The 7,544-nt window shown below is 35.4% G+C and overlaps 1 pseudogene; it reads right to left on the bottom strand.

The window, feature by feature from the left end:
* The window catches only part of LOC122347970, a 44,711-nt pseudogene extending 41,461 nt beyond the window's left edge, over window positions 1–3,250 (bottom strand).
* Window positions 3,251–7,544: the final 4,294 nt, after the last annotated feature.

Genomic DNA, 7,544 nt, shown 5'->3' on the forward strand with positions numbered 1-7,544 from the left:
AAAAAAGATACTGGTTGGATTTTATTTTGAACTTAAGCCTTTACACAGCGTTTAAAACAAGACCATTCTTACAGTCTTGCTGAAATCGAACTTTTAAAGTGTATGTACATGTACTATACTCAAACACAGCAGTTTAAAGCAGCACAGAGACGTTATTCATATTTCTGGGAAATCTAAAGATAGATTACTTATAATTATTTTAGCAAACTAAACTGGGAAAGTAGGAAGAGATGCACAAGCTAACAGGGGGCTAGTTGTAACAGACATAAAACACATGGTTTGGTTTAAAAGCTTTCCAAACATGATAAAGTTATTGTATTTTACTAGTTGCTACATTAACACTATATACAGAGAAAAGGTCTTTGGAAGATACCACTAAACATTTATAACGAAAATAAAATTCTTACCTACATTATTGTTACTCCATGACATTAGTAATGTAATTCATAAAGAATTTGTATGAATTCTAATGAGAAAACATGATAAGCGTGTGAATAAAAATCCGATTTTCACTTTTTAAGCATTCTTATTGGCTCATTTATACTGACAGCTGTTTTGCGGAGGGTGTGCTGTGTTCAGTTCAGTTTCTATATGTGTCTATATGTGCTTCTAAATCTACCCACATTTTTGAACTATGGTATAGTTGTGTTTTGTTTTGTGTTTACTGACAAACTATTTTATTGACATTTTAGTTAGCTCTTTTTTACTATATCACGTAAAATTTTAAGATTTTGTATAATTGTTTCAATGTGCTCTTCACATTACAAAGTAACCCACATGTAGGGTATGCTGTCACATCTCTCTTTCATTCTTTTAGTGTAAACTTCCTTGATCAGGTGTTTCTCAGTTAGTACGTCATCAATTAAAAAGGGCACATGTCTGTTTTGATCCAGCCATTATGAATCCTCAACATTCCAGAGATATTTAGAAACCAATAATATTTAAAATAATGAATTATAAAATAATTATTTATAACCATTTATAATTTTAGAAAATACATTTTATGAAAATGTTACACATGAATAATTACATTTAGAAAGTAAATGTGTTTGAAAAAATTGGCAAAAGCTATTTGCACTAAATGTAAATGCCGCTAAATGCTACTTACACTAACTGCAAATAGCAGTATTTTTAACAACATGCTATTTACATTAAGTATAAATATATAGATTCTATTCATTTCGCTATATTAAAATAGCAAGATTTTCTGCTATTTATACTACTTATTGCAAATAGTGGCAATTATCTGCACATCACTATTTTAGTACATTATGAAGCAGTATTCAATAACGTATCAAGTGTAAATTATAGTGTTAAACTATTACGTGGAGTCACCTTATTGGGACAATAAAGCACTCCCACACAACTCTCCTGATACTTTATTTTAAACTTCTTGATTATTTCCTTTATTTTTGCTGAAAATAAATCCATTTCTGGTGTGATTTGAAAAGAGAAAACATTTTTGCAAAAGTCAGGTTTAAACTTGGGTCCATCTACACCACTAGATCTAATGATTAGTAAGTGTCTTTTTTAGTGTTGACAAGTTCAGTCACAGGTTGGTGGGTGGAGTTAGCGTGCATAGACTCTGCTTACAAGGAAGGTCATTTGCACTTAGTGCAAATAGACACTGCGATTATTTTTATACCTGATAGTTGGCCATCTCTATGAGCTGTTCCATGTCCTTGTCAGGATGTCTTTGCTTCAGTTCCTTCAGAGTTCTAGCCATTTCTCTCTGGCCTCCTCCTCTTGATCCGTCCACGATCCCACTTTCCCTCCCAACATTCCATCCAGATGTGTTGTGATTCCATCAATTTCCAGCATGTCCATCTTTGTGAATCCTGCATCCTTGCCAACTTCCTCTCCACCCTCAGACACAATAATTCCACGGCCCTTATCAGTTAAAGTGGCAGCTTGTGGGCATACTTGTAAAAAGAGCAATCGTCGATCAGCAACCCAGGCCTGGACCCACACAGAGAGGAAGAAGAGGAATGTCAGCACTGCTTCCCACACTTCCACCACACCAGGAGAAAACACGGAGAGGATAAGATAGAGCCAGATATAGGCAAACATGCTCCACGCAGCAGTCACGAAAAAACACCGAAGATGTTTGACCTTCCGTCTTTCACCTTCAGGTTCAAGCGTGAACACAGAGACCAATAATCACGAACATGTTGAAAAGCGGCACTTCCACGATGGTGCTGGGACCAAGAGAACCGGCCTCAAAATTATGACCGCAGACCTCAATGACCGAAAGCAAAATCTCAGGGGCTGAGAGCCTAGAGCCATGAGGTCAGATTGGAGACAGTCTCATTCCATATGTGCGAACTGTCAGCCGTGGTGACCCGTTTCTCCATTAGGTCTCTTTGTAGTGATTTCCTTTTCTTGAGATGTTATAACCCGATGGCAGTCATGGAAGCGGTCAGCAATGATTGACATTCCTAAAATTTTTATGTAGACTAGTGCCACTAGATACACAATGGCACGAGCCACTTTGTCACCAACTGAGGATTCTGGGGATTCCAGACTGGTAAAGGACCCCATCTGCACACACGTGCTTTTGAGAACAGTTGGATTTAGATTGGGCCACATCTTGGGAGTACGGCCGAGAAGGATGGAGAAAGACAGGAGGAGGATGGGGAGGATCAAGGAAATGAAGGAGAATGGGAAAAGCGAGATAAACTGAAGGACAAAGGCATGAAGTAAAGTTTGGCATGGTCTGGATTCTCAAACTTCACACCACCTGAGAAAAAATAGAGAGACAAAGAGATACGGGTGAGTACATTTAAGCTGGATTTACAAAGCGGTCACAGATTTTGTTCATATAAAGATGCTGGAAAAAGAAAATCGTATGCTGAATTTAAAAGCATATTAAAATATGCAGAACCATGCTGCACAGAAAACTCTCTACAAGTAGTAGGTTATAGCTCAAAAATAGTCAGTAGTACTGTTTTGATGAGAAATTATATATTTTAAAAAAATTCCAGAAACCATTATTTTAAATGTTAAATAATTTACTGCATAACTATAGATAATTAAAAAGAAATCCAGTAATGTGCTGTAGAACATATAAGTTGCCGTTTTGACTGTTTCTACAAGGCCTACAGTGTGAAAATCCTTCTTTTTGTAGCCGCATTTTGTGCCGTGTTTGTTTGTTCCAGCTTTCTTTGTAGTTTTGTCACAGTTTTGTTAATTCTCCACCATCTTCACACAACTACAATATATTGCTATACCTTCCGTCCTTCATACACATCCTGTTTACTTATTTACTCATTTATAGACTTGGCTTTCTAAGTCCACTGTTAACATCTCACAATATTACAACTTTTCAAACAATACTGGTCAAAGTTAGTGGTCAAACAATATTATATTTTTCTTTGACCAAATAGTCACCCTTACCATTGGTAGTAAGCACACTGTCATGCACAGAGTGTTCAATCTACATGGATTATAAATAAATAAAATGGATTATATTTTGTCAACAGCAAAATCATTAAATCTATATTACAAGATAGCATAAACAAAACCACACATACACATAGAGAAATGTGCTGTAATGTCATCACTGTGTTAATAACCTTGATCGAGCCTGTTGATAAGTGTGTAGATAGTTAGTGATGTCTGACCATGTTTACAGGCTTATAGACTGGAGTCAGAAAGTCATGCTCAGATTTGGAATATATGTTTGTGTGTGTTTGTAATGGAAATTTCTGGTGTTCCTGAGCTTTCTAATGCTGAGAACACAGTGCTGACTCAACACACACTGACACGTGAGATAAATTAAAAAGAGATCTTATAGGCTGTGTACATGTGCTTGAATGGAAAGGAAATAGAACCTTAAAAGAAGATTAGTTGGTTAGGTCACCACTGAGGGGGTGTTTTCCACAAGCACTTTTGGCTCTTTCAGATAATAAACTCTCTAATAATAATAACTCACTTTTCACATTTCACTTTTCACTGTTGTTCATATCACAGAAATATTTTTCTTCTAAAATAGCAAGAACATTTCCACAACAATGTTATTTATATATTTATATATATAATTACAGCTTTTCTGTTAAATTGCCATGTTTTTGGAGTATTAGCAGCAGATGTCTCCTAGTTTTTAGTCTCTCGTCAAGTTAATAATGACTTTACATATGCTGCGCTATCCAAAGATGTCAATTTTACCTGAGCTGATGTACTGAATGTAGAATAACTAACAGTTGACCAAGAAGTCTAACCGCTAACTGCAAATACTAACCCTTACCTTAACCTTAAGTATAGCCTTGGTAACTTGATAAACAGGGTTACGCCTGTTACACAGACTGTTGACTGTGTGATTCAATTGATCAATGAAATCATTTGAAGGGACAGTGTTTGTACTTTTTACTTGTATTTACATTTAACGTTATATAAAGAAAAGAAAATCAACATTTTACTTAGTCTGTGTGCAATAGTCATATAAAATATATAAAATGCCTGTGGTCTCTCATACACAACAAAATTCACTCTACTGGTGAATTTAAAATATTTAATAACTGGTTGAAGAATATCCTAGGGCTACAGTGAGATTTAGCGGTACAATAAAAATGTAGCAGCATCATATTTTTATAGTAGCGTTACAAACTGGTAGATGTAACAATTCATAAAGTTAATTCAGTTAGCTCAGTTACTGCTTACTCTTTTTGTCTTTGTGTATGCAAGTCAGTGCATTTTTTATGTTCCTAAAGTTGTGTTTGTGTGTGTAGATGAATCTTACTGTGCCCTCACTATGGAAAGGTTGACATCTTCTCAGTGTATGTGCCTCATTACCATCCCACCAACATGTCCTGTCTGCCCCTTGACACACACAAACGCAGACTCACACACACATGGGCGCTTGAGGCCATGCACCCACCTGTTTGCGCCTCTACTAGACACACTGGGAGTTAGACACACTGTTGATTCCCTCCAAAAATCTTTTCAATCTTCTAAAATATGCAGACAGACATCGGCAGACTATGAAAATGCAATAATATCTTTGCCCTTTGTTCCTCGAAGAAGAAGCAAGCTACTGTGTGAGGTTGAGGAGACCAAATATAGCACATGATGTTTTTCAGTCTAGTGGAGTTCATGCTTGGATCTGCAAGTATGATCTTCAGAGCCTACCATGGGTGTTCTACGTTCTGCTGCGTCTGTATTTAGAACCAAGTGTGGTTGGGTTCAGAGTTCCCCATTAAAAATCCACCCCAATGAAGGACTGAGGTTTAACGCAAAGCAGGAGGCACAGGCTAAATAGCGATGATGAGGACAGAAGGGTGGAGTGTGGAGTTATATTGCAGGGTTGTCCAAAAGATAATACTATATAGCTTTCCTTCCAATTTGAAACAGGCTTTTTTGGTGTATTTTTACAGTGTTTAAACTAACCATCAAGTTTATAAAACATATACTTTGCTTTGTGACATCTTTTGGTTTGCTGATAAATGCATTCTATTTTTATTAGAAATCACAAAATGCTGTAATGAGATATGAAAATAATGGTGATTTCTTTAGATTTACAAAACTACATCCTACTTAAGGGTTTTCACACCACACTTACCCAGTGGTGATGTTAAATGTTTCATCTGACGTGTCCGAAAAATAAACTAACAAACACTGTTCATTTTACCTCATTATGCTCTATGATGTGGACAACAATTCGGGATTCGGTTATAGAAGTGGAATTCATGGTATAATGGAAAAAAATGTATGAAAAAGCCAAAAAGTAGGACTGTACACAAAGTAGAAAAATATATTATAATAATAACTAAATAATAAATCTGCATATTTTTGATTTTAGTTTAGATGAAGTGTACTTTCATTTACTTAATCATACTCAAGATCCTTCACTATAACCAGGCAAAATAATGTTTGGTTTAACTTAAAAAACGTTTTTCTTTACTTTTTAAAAGAATGTTGCAATCTATTAAAATATATACATTTTTATTATTATTAAATGTATAGAACAGTTTTGTATGCATTTCCGACTAATAGTAAAAGGGTGCAATTGCAGTACTTCATTAAGCCCTGCTTCAAATGTTTTTCTCTTAAATATAAAAAATAAAGGGTTTACAAATGTATAGTATTTTTAATCGGACATCCCTGGATTAAATGTGTTAATCCAGGCTTTACAATGGCACTGGGTTAGCAATTTAAAGTGTGAAAAGCCCATTAGTTTCCCTGTTATTACATAAATCCTGCAAGGGTCCTAGAGTATTTAGTCCTCAGAGAGTTTAGCCGAGTGAACAAGCTGAAATCACGACAGGTTTGTGGTCAGGGCCACTACGACATGATCTGGTTGAGGGGATTAGGAACAGTGCCACGATTTACAGAATTAGAGTCCTCACCTTCTCTGACATTAAGGACTCAGCTTCAAAAACTGGCATTTAGTTTAAGGATAGCTACCAAAAGTAAATATAAAACTTTTATCATCACGTTTTTCAAATCTTTATTAAATTCTCATTATAAAATGAATGTTTTTCTCTAATACACATTGGCCACAATCAATCATACCCTTTTACTGAATACTTTTTGCAAACTCCTTTTGACAAAAAACATCACCTATAATGTCTAAAGAACACCTGACAGCAAATAGTGCAACCATTTCTTCAAGCCAGGATCACTCCAGTCTCTTTAGATTTTCAGTGGCACACAGTGAACTGTAGCATACCTACAGCTAATATTCCTTCAGATTTTTGAGTGGGAAGATTAACAATATTTCAGAAAAGAGCTTCAAACTGATGAAAATCTGTATTGATCAAAATGACATGACATGTTCGTCAATAAGCAGTAGACCCAAATTGAGTTTAAAAATTAAAGAGACAAAAAACCAGCACAGTAAAAGATTTTATGGAATAAAGTCTGTTAAGATGCTGTCTCAAATCAGGAACCATTAACATTAGCGGCCAGAAGGACAAGGCAATGTCCTCATATAAGGTTTTCAAAACAACAACCACTTTGTTCTTTTAGATTTCTGTTATTTTTGCCATCAACCTCCTCATGTATTTGTCCCTATAAACAGCCACCATGAATGCTGAATTTACACACGACTCCTTGTAACTCTATGCTGTTTTACACTTGTGTGTGTCAAAGACTCAAAAGAAAAAGTCAAAATTCTAAGCAAAATAAACACTTACAGCTAGTCCATGTATATTTGGACACAATTTTATAATTTTGACTCTGTATGCCACCAGAATAGGAATTCAAATAAAATTCACTAAACAAAAATATAACATAAAATACTTAAGAATTACAATAATCTTAATACATAGTCCCCATATTCAGGACTCAAATAAATGATAAATAAAATCCAAATTTTTATGCAATAACTTTGCTTTTAGTTTTGTTTTAACCCTCAAAAGCTCTAAAGTTCCTTTCGCTGTTTTGGATCATTATCCATTTCTGCTATTGAGTGCTGACCAACCAATCAGTTGACCATGTTTTTGACTGAATCTGGGCAGACAGCATCCCTATACACTTCAGAATTCATCTGGCTTCTTCCGTCTTGTGTCTCGTCGTCACCCAATAAACACCATTAACTTAGTGCC

This window comes from Puntigrus tetrazona, chromosome 7 (assembly GCF_018831695.1).
Source record: "Puntigrus tetrazona isolate hp1 chromosome 7, ASM1883169v1, whole genome shotgun sequence".
NCBI classification, from domain to species: domain Eukaryota; kingdom Metazoa; phylum Chordata; class Actinopteri; order Cypriniformes; family Cyprinidae; genus Puntigrus; species Puntigrus tetrazona.